This window comes from Anser anser (assembly GCF_964211835.1).
Source record: "Anser anser genome assembly, chromosome: 14".
Taxonomy (NCBI): Eukaryota; Metazoa; Chordata; class Aves; order Anseriformes; family Anatidae; genus Anser; species Anser anser.
This window is the reverse complement of record NC_139735.1, coordinates 20855836-20873156: the sequence shown is the minus strand read 5'-3', so window position 1 is coordinate 20873156 and position 17321 is coordinate 20855836. Positions and strand designations below refer to the sequence as shown.

The following is a 17321-nucleotide window of genomic DNA, read 5'->3' as shown; positions in this document are numbered from 1 at the left end:
AGAGATTGCACTGGCACCACTGGGGATGTACTTCAGTGAGTTCAGAGAGTGCACTTGCACCACTGGGGATGGGTTTCAAGCCAACTGCATTAACCGCTCATGCTTCTTTCTTATGAGACGTTAGTAAACCAATTACATAGCCTTGTCAAGACTAAATCACAGGTAAAAATCCTGTACATCTCATGTGGCCAACCACTCCCAACTAGGATTCCAAGAACCAGGAGGTTCGGTGAAAATAGGGCTAGTGCTATTTGAGGGGTGATTATTAGGGTAAGCCCTAAGCTGTCTTTAATGGAGAAGTATGGGTGGAATGGGATTTTGTCGCAGTCTGATACGATTCCTAGTGGGTTATTTGAGCCTGATTCGTGTAGGAAGGTTAGGTGGACTAGGGTGATTCCTGCAATTAGGAAGGGCAGTAGGAAGTGGATGGCGAAGAATCGGGTTAAGGTTGGATTGTCTACTGAGAATCCTCCTCAGGCTCATTCTACTAGAGTTTGCCCAATGTACGGGATGGCTGAGAATAGGTTGGTGATTACGGTGGCCCCTCAGAATGACATTTGTCCTCATGGTAGGACATACCCTACGAAGGCAGTTGCTATTAGGGTGAGTAGGAGGGTTACTCCTGTGTTTCAGGTTTCTTTGTATAGGTAGGAGCCGTAGTAGAGGCCTCGTCCGATGTGTAAGTAGATGCAGATAAAGAAGAGCGAAGCACCGTTGGCGTGGTGGTTGCGGATGAGCCATCCGTACTGGACGTCTCGGCATGTGTGAGCTACTGAGGAGAAGGCGAGTGAAGTGTCTGCGGTGTAGTGTATGGCTAGTAGCAGGCCTGTTAGGATTTGTGTGGCTAAGCAGATGGCTAGAAGGGAGCCGAAGTTTCATCAGGCAGAGATGTTGGAGGGGGCGGGTAGGTCGATTAGGGAGTTGTTGATTATTTTTAGTAGGGGATGGGATTTGCGGATGTTAGGGGCCATTAGTGAGTCTGTGTGTTATTAGGATTATTACCAGGATGGAGAGGGCGAAGGATCCTAGGTAGGCCTTAATTAGCCCTGTGTGTATTGAGGTTGCGGCTTTGCTTGCGGCTACTTGTAGTTCAGCAAGGCCCTCTGGCCCTATTTTTTTGAGTCAGGAGAGGTCGATCAAGTGTAGGGCAATGTTTTGTCCCTTTTCTAGTAGGTTTTTGGAGAAGAATCGGTGTACTAGGGGGTTGAAGTACCCTAATGCAGAGGAGAAGTTTATGAGGGGGTTTGGTTTGGGGTGAGTGAGGGTGTGTGTTATGTTCGATAGTTCTAGGGCTAGGATGATTCCTAGGATTGTTATGAGGATGGCAGCGGTTTTGGTGATAAGGGGTATGGTTATTGGGGGGGTTTTGGTTGGTGTGATGAAAGAGGTAATGATTATTCCTGCTGTAATGCTGCCTAGGGCGAGTCGGGTTAGGGGGGCGGTGATTAGTGGGTTGTTTTCGTTTATTGATACTATTGGGGGGATTCGGGTTTGTCCAGCTTGGACTAGGATGGTTATGCGGATGCTGTAGGTTGCGGTGAATGCTGTGGCTATAAGGGTTAGGAGTAGGGCTCAAGTATTTAGGTATGATGTGTTTAAGCTTTCGATGATGAGGTCTTTTGAGTAGAATCCGGCTAGGAATGGGGTTCCTATCAGCGCCAGGTTTCCGATGGTTAGGCAGGAAGTAGTGACTGGGAGTATTTTCTGTAGGCCTCCTATCTTTCGGATATCTTGTTCTCCGTTTAGGTTGTGGATGATAGACCCTGAGCATAGGAATAGTATGGCTTTAAAGAAGGCATGGGTTGAGATGTGTAGGAAGGCTAGTTGTGGGAGGTTTAGTCCGATAGTGACTATTATTAGTCCTAGTTGGCTGGATGTTGAGAAAGCAATGATTTTTTTGATGTCATTTTGGGTTAGGGCGCATGTGGCAGCGAATAGGGTTGATAGAGCACCTAGGCATAGGCAGGCAGTTAGGGCTGTCTGGTTGGTGGCTAGCAGGGGGTGCATGCGGATGAGCAGGAAGATTCCGGCTACTACTATGGTACTGGAGTGCAGTAGGGCTGATACTGGGGTGGGGCCTTCTATTGCTGCGGGCAGTCATGGGTGGAGTCCAAATTGGGCGGATTTTCCTGCGGCTGCGAGGATTAATCCTATGAGGGGGAGGATTGGGGTTTGGTGGGGGTGTACGGCTTGTTGGATCTCTCAGGTGTTGAATGTTGAAGCTAGTCATGCTATGCTCAGGGTCAGTCCGACGTCTCCGATTCGGTTGTAGATTACGGCTTGTAGGGCGGCGGTGTTGGCATCTGCTCGGCCTTGTCATCAGCCGATGAGAAGGAAGGACATGATTCGTACTCCTTCCCAGCCTACGAATAGGAGGAATATGTTGTTTGCGGTTGTTAGGAGGAGTATGGCGACTAGGAATGTCAGTAGGTAGGTGAAAAATTTTGTTACGTATGGCTCTGAGGCCATGTATCATATGGCGAATTGTAGGATTGATCATGTTACAAATAGGGCGATTGGAAGAAATGTTATTGAGTATTGGTCTATTTTTAGGCTCAGGGGGATTTTAAAGTTTATAATGAATTTTCACTCCCAGTGGCAGGTGACAGATTCTACTCCCGAGTAGATGAATGCGGTTGTAGGGGCTAGGCTAATTAGGAATGCGGTTTTAACAGCGCGGGTGGTGGCTTGTGGGGTGTTTTTAAAGTTTTTAAATAGAAATGGCAGGATGATTGGGGTTAGGAGGATTGTCAGCGTGAGTAGTGTGAGGGAGTTGATTAGTAGTGTGGGGTTCACTCCTTTTACTTGGATTTGCACCAAGATGGGTGGTTCCTAAGACCAGTGGATTGCTGTTATCCTTTAAAAGTAAGGGGGCTGAGGTTTTAGGCTCAGATGTAAGAGTTAGCAGCTCTTGTTGGTTAAACCCTCCCCTCGGCAGGTAAGAAGGTTTGAACTTCTATTCTTAGAATCACAGTCTAATGTTTGGTTTAAACTATACTTGCATGAGGGGATTCCGGAGATCAGTTCGGGTTTGAGGATTAGGAGGAATATTGGGATAATGTGGAGTGTTATGAGCAGGTGTTCTCGCGTGGTTGAGTTTTGCATAGATGTGATGTGGGAGGGGATTGAGCCTCGTTGGGTCATTAGTAGTATGAATAAGGTGTAGGAGGCGGTTAGTAGGGTTGCGATTCCTGTTAGGATGATCGTGAAGGCAGATCAGTTGAATAAGGTGATTATAATGGTTAGCTCTGCTATGAGGTTTGTTGTTGGGGGTAAGGCTATGTTTGTTAGATTGGCCAGCAATCATCAGGTAGCTATGAGTGGTAGGAGAGGTTGTAGGCCTCGTGTGAGTAGTAGAATTCGGCTGTGCGTACGTTCATAGTTTGTGTTGGCTAGGCAGAATAGTATGGAGGAGGTTAGTCCATGGGAAATTATTAGGATCATTGCCCCTGAGAATGATCAGTGGGTTTGGATTATTCCTGCGGCGATAACTAGGCCTATGTGGCTAACGGATGAATAAGCGATTAGTGATTTTAGGTCTGTCTGTCGTAGGCAGATTGAGCTAGTCATTAGGGCGCCTCATAGGGCCAGGGTTAGGAAGGGGTAGTGCAGGAGGTTGGACAGTGGGCCCATAAATAGAGTGACTCGTATAATTCCGTATCCTCCTAGCTTTAGTAGTAGGGCGGCGAGGAGTATTGAGCCTGCGATGGGTGCTTCTACGTGGGCTTTTGGCAGTCAGAGGTGTAGGCCGTATAGTGGGGCTTTTACTATGAATGCTATGAGCAGTGCTAGACCTGATAGTATTCCTGTCCATGAGGTGGATAGGGTTGGGTGGGTTAGTTGTAGGGTTGGCAGGTGCAGGGTGCCAATTTTCACGTATAGGTGTATGATTGTGATTAGCAGGGGTAGAGAGCTTACTGGCGTGTAGAATAGCAGGTAGATGCCAGCGCTTAGGCGTTCTGGTTGGTTCCCCCATCGGGTGATTAAGATTAGGGTGGGAATGAGGGTTGCTTCAAATGAGATGTAAAATAGTGCTAGTTCTGTGGTGGAAAAGGCTAGTAGGATGAATGGCTGGACTGCGACTAAGGTTGAGATAAAGATTCGTTTGCGTTGTAGGGGTTCTTGTTGCAGGTGGTTTTGGCTTGCTATGATTATGAGTGGGAGTAGTCAGCAGGATAGTACTAGGAGGGGGGATGAGATTTGGTCAATTCCTGTTCAGTTGGATAAAAATTTGTAGGGGTAGTAGGTTGGGATTAATCACTGTAGGCTTAGGGCAGCGATTAGGAGGCTGTATAAGGTGGTGTTAGTCCATAGAAATTTTGGTGGAGACAGCAGGGCTGTTGGAAGAAGTATGATTGTGGGTAGGATGATTTTTAGCATTGCAGGAGGTTTAGGTTGTGTAGATGGTCGGAGCCATGTGTGCGGGTGGAGGCTACTAGGATGGCCAGGCCTGTGCCCGCCTCACACGCTGAGAAGGTTAGCATGAGAATTGGTACCATGGTGAATGAGGAGACTTGGTTTTCGATGGATCATATTGATAGGCCTACGAATATCGATAATATTATGCTTTCAAGGCATAGTAGGGCGGATACTAGGTGGGTTCGGTGGAAGGCTAGTCCTAGTCCGCTGAAAATGAAGGCTGAGTAGAAGCTTAAATGTAGGGGCGACATAAGAAAGTTACAGGGTTGGCTGTAATCTGCTGGGTCGAAACCAGCTATCTTTTTGGTTAGACTAACTTTCTGTTATTCTGCTCATTCTAGGCCCCCTTGAATTCACTCGTAGGCCAGTCCGAGTGTTAGGAGAAGGAGGATCACTACAGTTCAGGTGAGGGTCATTAGGGGGGATTGGAGTTGGACGGCTCATGGCAGGGGGAGTAGGAGGGCGATTTCTAGGTCGAATAGGACGAACAGGATGGCTACTGAGGAAGAATCGGACTGAGAATGGTAATCGAGCAGATCCAAGTGGGTCGAATCCACATTCGTACGGTGAGAGTTTCTCTGAGTCGGGGTTTATTTGGGCGAGTCAGAAGTTTAATGCGGTTAGGGCGGCGCTTAGGATTGATGATAGGGCGAATATGAACATGAGTGCGTTCATTGCTCTCCTCTGGGTTTATACCAGATTCTAGAGATTGGAAGTCAATTGTAATTAATATACTAGAAGAGCAAGATCCTCATCAGTAGATGGTTATGTAGAGGAATAGTCAGATGACGTCTACGAAGTGTCAGTATCAGGCTGCTGCCTCGAATCCGAAGTGGTGGTCTGATGTAAAGTGGAACTTGATCAGTCGGAAGAGGCAGACGGTCAGGAAGGAGGATCCGATGATTACGTGGAGTCCGTGGAATCCAGTGGCAACGAAGAAGGTAGATCCGTAGACGCTATCGGCGATTGAGAATGGGGCTTCGTGGTATTCTATTGCTTGTAGGGCTGTGAAGTAGAATCCCAGGAGGATCGTTAGGGTTAGGGCGTGGATGGCGTGTTTTCGGTTTCCTTCTGTGATGCTGTGATGGGCTCACGTTACGGTAACGCCTGAGGCTAGTAGGATGGCTGTGTTTAGTAGGGGGACTTCTATCGGGTTGAGTGGTTTAATTCCTGTTGGGGGTCATTGGCCTCCTAGTTCTGGGGTTGGGGCCAGGCTCGAGTGGAAGAACGCTCAGAAGAACCCTAAGAAGAAGAATGCTTCGGATGTGATGAAAAGGATTATGCCGTATCGTAGGCCTTTTTGGACTGTGGGAGTGTGATGGCCTTGGAAGGTGCTTTCTCGTACAATGTCTCGTCATCATTGGAGTATTACTAGGAGTATTGAGATGAGGCCTAGGGTTAGTAGTATGGATGAGTTGTAGTGGAATCACATGATTAATCCTGAGGTTGTGAGTAGGGCGGCGGCTGCCCCGAAGATTGGTCAAGGGCTTGGGTCAACTATGTGGTATGAGTGTGCTTGGTGTGCCATTAGATGTTTTCTTGTAAGTATAGGCTTAGAAGGAGCACGAAGACGTAGGCCTGGATTATGGCTACTGCTACTTCTAGGATGGTTAGGAGTAGTAGGATGATTATTGTTAGGATGGATACTGCAGGAAGGGTGGGTATTAATGCAATGGAGGCTGTAGAGATGAGTTGGATGAGTAAGTGTCCTGCTGTAAGGTTGGCTGTAAGGCGGACTCCGAGGGCTAGGGGGCGGATTAGTAGGCTGGTTGTTTCGATCAGGATTAGTGCGGGGATTAGGGGTGTAGGGGTACCTTCGGGTAATAGGTGGGCTAAAGAGGCTGATGGTTGGTTTCGTAGGCCTGTTAGTAGTGTGGCGAGCCATAGTGGGAAGGCTAGGGCTATGTTCATAGATAGTTGGGTGGTTGGGGTGAATGTATATGGAAGGAGGCCTAGAAGGTTGATTGCAAGAAGTATGATTATTAGGGATGTAAATATTATGGCTCATTTGTGGCCATTTTTGTTGAGTGGGACTATTAGTTGTTTTGTGATTAGGTGAAGGAGTCATGTTTGGATAGTAGAAAGGCGGTTGTTGATTCATCGGTTGTTTGGGGACGGGAATAGTAGGGCTGGGAAGAGTAGGGATAGTAGGATTAAGGGGATGCCAAATAGATTGGGGCTGGAAAATTGGTCAAAGAAGCTTAGGTTCATGGTCAGGATCATGGTGTGGGTTTGGTAGTGAGGGAGGTCTTATTTGATGGGGGGTTGGTTGTGGTGAAGGCTAGTAGTTTTGGTTGGATGAGGAGTGCTAGGGTTAATCAGGTTATAATTATGATTGAAAATCATGGTGCGGGGTTAAGCTGTGGCATATCATTAAGGAGGGGGAAGTCCCTCTTTGGCTAGCTTAAAAGGCTAGTGCTGTTGCATAGCTTCTTAATGATTAGGATGATGATAGAAGGGACGATCAGGCCTCGAAATGTGGGAGTGGGGTTGATTCTACTACAATGGGTATGTAGCTGTGATTAGCCCCGCAAATTTCTGAGCATTGTCCGTAAAAAATCCCAGGCCGGGTGGTAATGAATGAAGTTTGGTTTAGTCGGCCTGGGATTGCGTCTGTTTTAACTCCGAGCGTTGGGACTGCTCAGGAGTGGAGTACGTCTCCTGCAGTAATGATCACGCGGATGGGGGATTCTATTGGGATAACTACGCGGTGGTCAACTTCTAGCAGTCGGAAGTGGCCGTTGGGTAAGTCTGGGGTGGGCACTATGTAGGAGTCGAATGATAGGTCTTTGAAGTCTGTGTATTCGTAGCTTCAGTATCATTGGTGGTCGATGGCTTTTAGGGTGAGGTCTGGTTCATCGATTTTGTCCATTATGTAGAGGATTTGTAGGGATGGGAGGGCGAGGAGTACCAGGACGATAGCAGGTAGGATTGTCCAGATCAGCTCTACTTCTTGGGCGTCTACAGCATTGGACGAGAGTTTTTCTGTTAGTATGTGGGCTAAAAGGTAGAGAACTAGGCTGCAGATAGCTAGGGCAACGATTAGGGCGTGGTCGTGGAATTCAACGAGTTCTTCTATGATGGGTGATGAGGCGTCTTGGAATCCTAGTTGGGAGTGGTTGGCCACATGAGATGTACAGGATTTTTACCTGTGATTTAGTCTTGACAAGGCTATGTAATTGGTTTACTAACGTCTCATAAGAAAGAAGCATGAGCGGTTAATGCAGTTGGCTTGAAACCAGCATGTGAGGGTTCGATTCCTTCCTTTCTTGTACTTGGACGAAGGCCGGTTCCTCGAAAGTATGGTATGGGGGAGGGCAGCCGTGGATTCATTCAACGTTTGTGGTAGTTAGTTCTGGTTGTAGGACTTTTCGTTTGGCCGAAAAGGCTTCTCAGATGATGAATATTAGTATGATTACGGCTACTATTGAGATTAGGGAGCCGATGGAGGAAATGGTGTTTCATAGTGTGTAGGCGTCGGGATAGTCCGAGTATCGTCGGGGTATTCCTGCTAGGCCTAGGAAGTGCTGGGGGAAGAACGTTAGGTTTACTCTTGTAAATATTACCCCGAAGTGGGCTTTTGCTCATGTTTGGTGTAGGGTAAACCCAGTGAGTAGTGGGAATCAGTGAGTAAATCCTGCTAGAATGGCAAAGACGGCGCCTATGGATAGGACGTAGTGGAAGTGGGCAACTACGTAGTACGTGTCGTGCAGGGCGATGTCTAGGGAAGAGTTTGCAAGAACGATTCCTGTTAATCCTCCGATGGTAAATAGGAAGATAAATCCTAGAGCTCATAGTATTGGGGGGGGTCTCATTTGATTGTTCCTCCGTGCAGGGTGGCTAGTCAGCTAAATACTTTGATTCCGGTAGGGATGGCAATGATTATAGTGGCTGATGTAAAGTAGGCTCGGGTATCAACGTCTATTCCTACTGTAAACATGTGGTGAGCTCAGACGATGAATCCTAGGAAGCCGATGGATAGTATGGCTCAGACTATTCCCATGTAGCCGAAGGGCTCCTTTTTGCCTGAGTAGTACGTGACTACGTGTGAGATGATTCCGAACCCCGGTAGGATCAGAATATAGACTTCTGGGTGTCCGAAGAATCAGAATAGGTGTTGGTACAGGATTGGGTCTCCTCCTCCAGCGGGGTCGAAGAATGTGGTGTTTAGGTTTCGATCAGTTAGTAATATTGTAATACCGGCGGCGAGTACGGGGAGTGATAGAAGGAGTAGGATGGCGGTAATTAGTACGGATCAGACAAATAGTGGGGTTTGGTATTGTGAGAGTGCGGGGGGTTTTATGTTGATGGCTGTGGTGATAAAGTTGATGGCCCCAAGGATGGAGGAGATACCGGCTAAGTGGAGTGAGAAGATAGCCAGGTCTACTGAAGCTCCGGCGTGGGCAAGGTCACCTGCTAGGGGAGGGTAGACAGTTCAGCCTGTGCCGGCGCCAGCTTCTACAGTGGATGAGGCTAGTAGGAGGAGGAATGATGGGGGGAGGAGTCAAAAGCTTATGTTGTTTATTCGCGGGAATGCTATGTCGGGGGCACCGATTATGAGGGGGACTACTCAGTTGCCGAATCCTCCGATCATGAGCGGATGCAGTGCAGTGAGTCCAGAGAGTGCACTGGCACCACTGGGCATGCAGTGCAGTGAGTCCAGAGAGTGCACTGGCACCACTGGGGATGCACTTCAGTGACTCCAGAGAGTGCACTGGCACCACTGGGGATGCAGTGCAGTGAGTCCAAAGACTTCACTGGCAAAACTGGGGATGCAGTGCAGTGAGTCCAGAGAGTGCACTGGCACCACTGGGGATGCACTTCAGTGAGTCCAGAGATTGCACTGGCACCACCGGGGCTGCAGTGCAGTGAGTCCAGAGAGTGCACTGGCACCACTGGGGATGCACTGCAGTGAGTCCAGAGAGTGCACTGGCACCACTGGTGATGCAGTACAGTGAGTCCAGAGAGTGCACTGGCACCACTGGGGATGCACTGCAGTGAGTCCAGAGAGTGCACTGGCACCACTGGGGATGCACTACAGTGAGTCCAGAGATTGCACTGGCACCACTGGGGATGCAGTGCACTGAGTCCAGAGAGTGCACTGGCACCACTGGGGATGCAGTGCATTGAGTCCAGAGAGTGCACTGGCACAACTGGGGATGCACTTCAGTGAGTCCAGCGAGTGCACTGACACGACTGGGGATGCAGTGCAGTGAGTCCAGAGAGTGCACTGGCACCACTGGGGATGCAGTGCAGTGAGTCCAGAGAGTGCTCTGGCACCACTGGGGATGCAGTGCAGTGAGTCCAGAGAGTGCACTGGCACCACTGGGGATGCAGTGCAGTGAGTCCAGAGAGTGCACTGGCACCACTGGGGATGCAGTCCAGTGAGTCCAGTGAGTGCACTGGCACCACTGGGGATGCAGCGCAGTGACTGCAGAGAGTACACTGGCACCACCGGGGATTCACTGCAGTGAGTCCAGAGAGTGCACTGGCACCACCTGTGATGCAGTGCAGTGAGTCCAGTGAGTGCACTGGCACCACTGGGGATGCAGTGCTGTGACTCCAGAGAGCGCACTGGCACCACTGGGGATGCAGTGCAGTCAGTCCAGTGAGTGCACTGGCACCACTGGGGGTGCAGTACAGTGAGTCCAGAGAGTGCACTGACACCACTGGGGATGCAGTGCAGTGAGTCGAGAGAGTGCACTGGCACCACTGGGGATGCAGTGCAGTGAGTCCAGAGAGTGCACTGGCACCACTGGGGCTTCAGTGCAGTGAGACCAGAGAGTGCACTGGCACCACTGGGGATGCACTGCAGTGAGTCCAGAGAGTGCACTGGCACCACTGGGGATGCACTGCAGTTAGTCCAGAGAGTGCACTGGCACCACTGGGGATGCAGTACAGTGAGTCCAGAGAGTGCACTGGCACCACTGGGGATGCAGTACAGTGAGTCCACAGAGTGCACTGGCACCACTGGACATGCAGTGCAGTGAGTCCAGAGAGTGCACTGGCACCACTGGGGATACACTTCAGTGACTCCAGAGAGTGCACTGGCACCAATGGGGATGCAGTGCAGTGAGTCCAAAGACTTCACTGTCACCACTGGGGATGCAGTGCAGTGAGTCCAGAGAGTGCACTGGCACCACTGGGGATGCAGTGAAGTGAGTGCAGAGAGTGCACTGGCACCACTGGGGATGCACTGCAGTGAGTCCACAGAGTGCACTGGCACCACTGGGGATGCACTTCAGTGAGTCCAGAGAGTGCACTGGCACCACTGGGGATGCAGTGCAGTGAGTCCAGAGAGTGCACTGGCACCACTGGGGATGCAGTGCAGTGAGTCCAGAGAGTGTACTGGCACCACTGGGGATGCACTTCAGTGAGCCCAGAGAGTGCACTGGCACCACTGAGAATGCACTTCAGTGAGTCCAGAGAGTGCACTGGCACCACTGGGGATGCACTGCAGTGAATCCTGTGAGTACACTGGCACCACTGGGGATGCAGTGCAGTGAGTCCAGAGAGCTCACTGGCACCACTGGGGATGCAGTGCAGTGAGTCCAGAGAGTGCACTGGCACCACTGGAGATGCAGTGCAGTGAGTCCAGAGAGTGCACTGGCACCACTGGTGATGCAGTACAGTGAGTCCAGTGAGTGCACTGGTACCACTGGGCCTGCAGTGCAGTGAGTCCAGAGAGTGCACTGGCACCACTGGGGATGCAGTGCAGTGAGTCCAGAGAGTGCACTGGCTCCACCGATGATGCAGTACAGTGAGTCCAGTGAGTGCACTGGCACCACTGGGGATGTAGTGCAGTGACTCGAGAGAGTGCACTGGCACCACTGGGGATGCAGTGCAGTGAGTCCAGAGAGTGCACTGGCACCACTGGGGATGCACTGCAGTGAGTCCAGAGAGTGCACTGGCAGCAGTGGGGATGCACTGCAGTGAGTCCAGAGACTTCACTGGCACCACTTTTGATGCAGTGCAGTGAGTCCAGAGAGTGCACTGGCACCACTGGGGATGCAGTACAGTGAGTCCAGAGAGTGCACTGGCACCACTGGGGATTGAGTTCCGTGAGTCCAGAGAGTGCATTGGCACCACTGGGGATGCAGTGCAGTGAGTCCAGAGAGTGCACTGGCACCACTGGGGATGCACTGCTGTGAGTCCAGAGAGTGCACTGGCACCACTGGTGATGCAGTACAGTGAGTCCAGAGAGTGCACTGGCACCACTGGGGATGCACTGCAGTGAGTCCAGAGAGTGCACTGGCACCACTGGGGATGCACTACAGTGAGTCCAGAGGTTGCACTGGCACCACTGGGGATGCAGTGCAGTGAGTCCAGAGAGTGCACTGGCACCACTGGGGATGCAGTGCAGTGAGTCCAGAGAGTGCACTGGCACCACTGGGGATGCACTTCAGTGAGTACAGAGAGTGCACTGACACCACTGCGGATACAGTGCAGTGAGTCCAGAGAGTGCACTGGCACCACTGGGGATGCAGTGCAGTGAGTCCAGAGAGTGCTCTGGCACCACTGGGGATGCAGTGCAGTGAGTCCAGAGAGTGCACTGGCACCACAGGGGATGTAGTGCATTGAGTCCAGAGAGTGCACTGGCACCACTGGTGATGCAGTCCAGTGAGTCCAGTGAATGCACTGGCACCACTGGGGATGCTGTGCAGTGAGTGCAGAGAGTGCACTGGCACCACCTGTGTTGCAGTACAGTGTGTCCAGTGAGTGCACTGGCACCACTGGGGATGCAGTGCTGTGACTCCGGAGAGCGCACTGGCACCACTGGGGATGCAGTGCAGTCAGTCCAGTGAGTGCACTGGCACCACTGGGGATGCAGTGCAGTGAGTGCAGAGAGTGCAATGGCACCACTGGTGATGCACTTCAGTGAGTCCAGAGAGTGCACTGGCACCACTGGGGATGCAGTGCAGTGAGTCCAGAGATTGCACTGGCACCACTGGGGATGCAGTGCTGTGACTCCAGAGAGCGCACTGGCACCACTGTGGATGCAGTGCAGTGAGTGCAGAGAGTGCACTGGCACCACTGGGGATGCACTTCAGTGAGTCCAGAGAGTGCACTGGCACCACTCGGGATGGAGTGCAGTGAGTCCAGCGAGTGCACTGGCACCACTGGGGATGCACTGCAGTGAGTCCAGAGAGTGCACTGGCACCACTGGTGATGCAGTGCAGTGAGTGCAGAGAGTGCACTGGCACCACTGGGGATGTACTTCAGTGAGTTCAGAGAGTGCACTTGCACCACTGGGGATGGATTTCAAGCCAACTGCATTAACCGCTCATGCTTCTTTCTTATGAGACGTTAGTAAACCAATTACATAGCCTTGTCAAGACTAAATCACAGGTAAAAATCCTGTACATCTCATGTGGCCAACCACTCCCAACTAGGATTCCAAGAACCAGGAGGTTCGGTGAAAATAGGGCTAGTGCTATTAGAGGGGTGATTATTAGGGTAAGCCCTAAGCTGTCTTTAATGGAGAAGTATGGGTGGAATGGGATTTTGTCGCAGTCTGATACGATTCCTAGTGGGTTATTTGAGCCTGATTCGTGTAGGAAGGTTAGGTGGACTAGGGTGATTCCTGCAATTAGGAAGGGCAGTAGGAAGTGGATGGCGAAGAATCGGGTTAAGGTTGGATTGTCTACTGAGAATCCTCCTCAGGCTCATTCTACTAGAGTTTGCCCAATGTACGGGATGGCTGAGAATAGGTTGGTGATTACGGTGGCCCCTCAGAATGACATTTGTCCTCATGGTAGGACATACCCTACGAAGGCAGTTGCTATTAGGGTGAGTAGGAGGATTACTCCTGTGTTTCAGGTTTCTTTGTATAGGTAGGAGCCGTAGTAGAGGCCTCGTCCGATGTGTAAGTAGATGCAGATAAAGAAGAGCGAAGCACCGTTGGCGTGGAGGTTGCGGATGAGCCATCCGTACTGGACGTCTCGGCATGTGTGAGCTACTGAGGAGAAGGCGAGTGAAGTGTCTGCGGTGTAGTGTATGGCTAGTAGCAGGCCTGTTAGGATTTGTGTGGCTAAGCAGATGGCTAGAAGGGAGCCGAAGTTTCATCAGGCAGAGATGTTGGAGGGGGCGGGTAGGTCGATTAGGGAGTTGTTGATTATTTTTAGTAGGGGATGGGATTTGCGGATGTTAGGGGCCATTAGTGAGTCTGTGTGTTATTAGGATTATTACCAGGATGGAGAGGGCGAAGGATCCTAGGTAGGCCTTAATTAGCCCTGTGTGTATTGAGGTTGCGGCTTTGCTTGCGGCTACTTGTAGTTCAGCAAGGCCCTCTGGCCCTATTTTTTTGAGTCAGGAGAGGTCGATCAAGTGTAGGGCAATGTTTTGTCCCTTTTCTAGTAGGTTTTTGGAGAAGAATCGGTGTACTAGGGGGTTGAAGTACCCTAATGCAGAGGAGAAGTTTATGAGGGGGTTTGGTTTGGGGTGAGTGAGGGTGTGTGTTATGTTCGATAGTTCTAGGGCTAGGATGATTCCTAGGATTGTTATGAGGATGGCAGCAGTTTTGGTGATAAGGGGTATGGTTATTGGGGGGGTTTTGGTTGGTGTGATGAAAGAGGTAATGATTATTCCTGCTGTAATGCTGCCTAGGGCGAGTCGGGTTAGGGGGGCGGTGATTAGTGGGTTGTTTTCGTTTATTGATACTATTGGGGGGATTCGGGTTTGTCCAGCTTGGACTAGGATGGTTATGCGGATGCTGTAGGTTGCGGTGAATGCTGTGGCTATAAGGGTTAGGAGTAGGGCTCAAGTATTTAGGTATGATGTGTTTAAGCTTTCGATGATGAGGTCTTTTGAGTAGAATCCGGCTAGGAATGGGGTTCCTATCAGCGCCAGGTTTCCGATGGTTAGGCAGGAAGTAGTGACTGGGAGTATTTTCTGTAGGCCTCCTATCTTTCGGATATCTTGTTCTCCGTTTTGGTTGTGGATGATAGACCCTGAGCATAGGAATAGTATGGCTTTAAAGAAGGCATGGGTTGAGATGTGTAGGAAGGCTAGTTGTGGGAGGTTTAGTCCGATAGTGACTATTATTAGTCCTAGTTGGCTGGATGTTGAGAAAGCAATGATTTTTTTGATGTCATTTTGGGTTAGGGCGCATGTGGCAGCGAATAGGGTTGATAGAGCACCTAGGCATAGGCAGGCAGTTAGGTTAGGCTGTCTGGTTGGTGGCTAGCAGGGGGTGCATGCGGATGAGCAGGAAGATTCCGGCTACTACTATGGTACTGGAGTGCAGTAGGGCTGATACTGGGGTGGGGCCTTCTATTGCTGCGGGCAGTCATGGGTGGAGTCCAAATTGGGCGGATTTTCCTGCGGCTGCGAGGATTAATCCTATGAGGGGGAGGATTGGGGTTTGGTGGGGGTGTACGGCTTGTTGGATCTCTCAGGTGTTGAATGTTGAAGCTAGTCATGCTATGCTCAGGATCAGTCCGACGTCTCCGATTCGGTTGTAGATTACGGCTTGTAGGGCGGCGGTGTTGGCATCTGCTCGGCCTTGTCATCAGCCGATGAGAAGGAAGGACATGATTCGTACTCCTTCCCAGCCTACGAATAGGAGGAATATGTTGTTTGCGGTTGTTAGGAGGAGTATGGCGACTAGGAATGTCAGTAGGTAGGTGAAAAATTTTGTTACGTATGGCTCTGAGGCCATGTATCATATGGCGAATTGTAGGATTGATCATGTTACAAATAGGGCGATTGGAAGAAATGTTATTGAGTATTGGTCTATTTTTAGGCTCAGGGGGATTTTAAAGTTTATAATGAATTTTCACTCCCAGTGGCAGGTGACAGATTCTACTCCCGAGTAGATGAATGCGGTTGTAGGGGCTAGGCTAATTAGGAATGCGGTTTTAACAGCGCGGGTGGTGGCTTGTGGGGTGTTTTTAAAGTTTTTAAATAGAAATGGCAGGATGATTGGGGTTAGGAGGATTGTCAGCGTGAGTAGTGTGAGGGAGTTGATTAGTAGTGTGGGGTTCACTCCTTTTACTTGGATTTGCACCAAGATGGGTGGTTCCTAAGACCAGTGGATTGCTGTTATCCTTTAAAAGTAAGGGGGCTGAGGTTTTAGGCTCAGATGTAAGAGTTAGCAGCTCTTGTTGGTTAAACCCTCCCCTCGGCAGGTAAGAAGGTTTGAACTTCTATTCTTAGAATCACAGTCTAATGTTTGGTTTAAACTATACTTGCATGAGGGGATTCCGGAGATCAGTTCGGGTTTGAGGATTAGGAGGAATATTGGGATAATGTGGAGTGTTATGAGCAGGTGTTCTCGCGTGGTTGAGTTTTGCATAGATGTGATGTGGGAGGGGATTGAGCCTCGTTGGGTCATTAGTAGTATGAATAAGGTGTAGGAGGCGGTTAGTAGGGTTGCGATTCCTGTTAGGATGATCGTGAAGGCAGATCAGTTGAATAAGGTGATTATAATGGTTAGCTCTGCTATGAGGTTTGTTGTTGGGGGTAAGGCTATGTTTGTTAGATTGGCCAGCAATCATCAGGTAGCTATGAGTGGTAGGAGAGGTTGTAGGCCTCGTGTGAGTAGTAGAATTCGGCTGTGCGTACGTTCATAGTTTGTGTTGGCTAGGCAGAATAGTATGGAGGAAGTTAGTCCATGGGAAATTATTAGGATCATTGCCCCTGAGAATGATCAGTGGGTTTGGATTATTCCTGCGGCGATAACTAGGCCTATGTGGCTAACGGATGAATAAGCGATTAGTGATTTTAGGTCTGTCTGTCGTAGGCAGATTGAGCTAGTCATTAGGGCGCCTCATAGGGCCAGGGTTAGGAAGGGGTAGTGCAGGAGGTTGGACAGTGGGCCCATAAATAGAGTGACTCGTATAATTCCGTATCCTCCTAGCTTTAGTAGTAGGGCGGCGAGGAGTATTGAGCCTGCGATGGGTGCTTCTACGTGGGCTTTTGGCAGTCAGAGGTGTAGGCCGTATAGTGGGGCTTTTACTATGAATGCTATGAGCAGTGCTAGACCTGATAGTATTCCTGTCCATGAGGTGGATAGGGTTGGGTGGGTTAGTTGTAGGGTTGGCAGGTGCAGGGTGCCAATTTTCACGTATAGGTGTATGATTGTGATTAGCAGGGGTAGAGAGCTTACTAGCGTGTAGAATAGCAGGTAGATGCCAGCGCTTAGGCGTTCTGGTTGGTTCCCCCATCGGGTGATTAAGATTAGGGTGGGAATGAGGGTTGCTTCAAATGAGATGTAAAATAGTGCTAGTTCTGTGGTGGAAAAGGCTAGTAGGATGAATGGCTGGACTGCGACTAAGGTTGAGATAAAGATTCGTTTGCGTTGTAGGGGTTCTTGTTGCAGGTGGTTTTGGCTTGCTATGATTATGAGTGGGAGTAGTCAGCAGGATAGTACTAGGAGGGGGGATGAGATTTGGTCAATTCCTGTTCAGTTGGATAAAAATTTGTAGGGGTAGTAGGTTGGGATTAATCACTGTAGGCTTAGGGCAGCGATTAGGAGGCTGTATAAGGTGGTGTTAGTCCATAGAAATTTTGGTGGAGACAGCAGGGCTGTTGGAAGAAGTATGATTGTGGGTAGGATGATTTTTAGCATTGCAGGAGGTTTAGGTTGTGTAGATGGTCGGAGCCATGTGTGCGGGTGGAGGCTACTAGGATGGCCAGGCCTGTGCCCGCCTCACACGCTGAGAAGGTTAGCATGAGAATTGGTACCATGGTGAATGAGGAGACTTGGTTTTCGATGGATCATATTGATAGGCCTACGAATATCGATAATATTATGCTTTCAAGGCATAGTAGGGCGGATACTAGGTGGGTTCGGTGGAAGGCTAGTCCTAGTCCGCTGAAAATGAAGGCTGAGTAGAAGCTTAAATGTAGGGGCGACATAAAAAAGTTACAGGGTTGGCTGTAATCTGCTGGGTCGAAAC

General features: G+C 49.9%; 1 long non-coding RNA gene across 1 annotated transcript; it reads left to right on the top strand.

The window, feature by feature from the left end:
- The first annotated feature begins 264 nt into the window (after nucleotides 1-264).
- On the top strand, nucleotides 265-17245 carry LOC310881616. Its single transcript, XR_014572471.1, has 2 exons — nucleotides 265-615; nucleotides 12982-17245. It is a non-coding gene; the product is annotated as an uncharacterized lncRNA (long non-coding RNA).
- The last annotated feature ends 76 nt before the right edge of the window (nucleotides 17246-17321 follow it).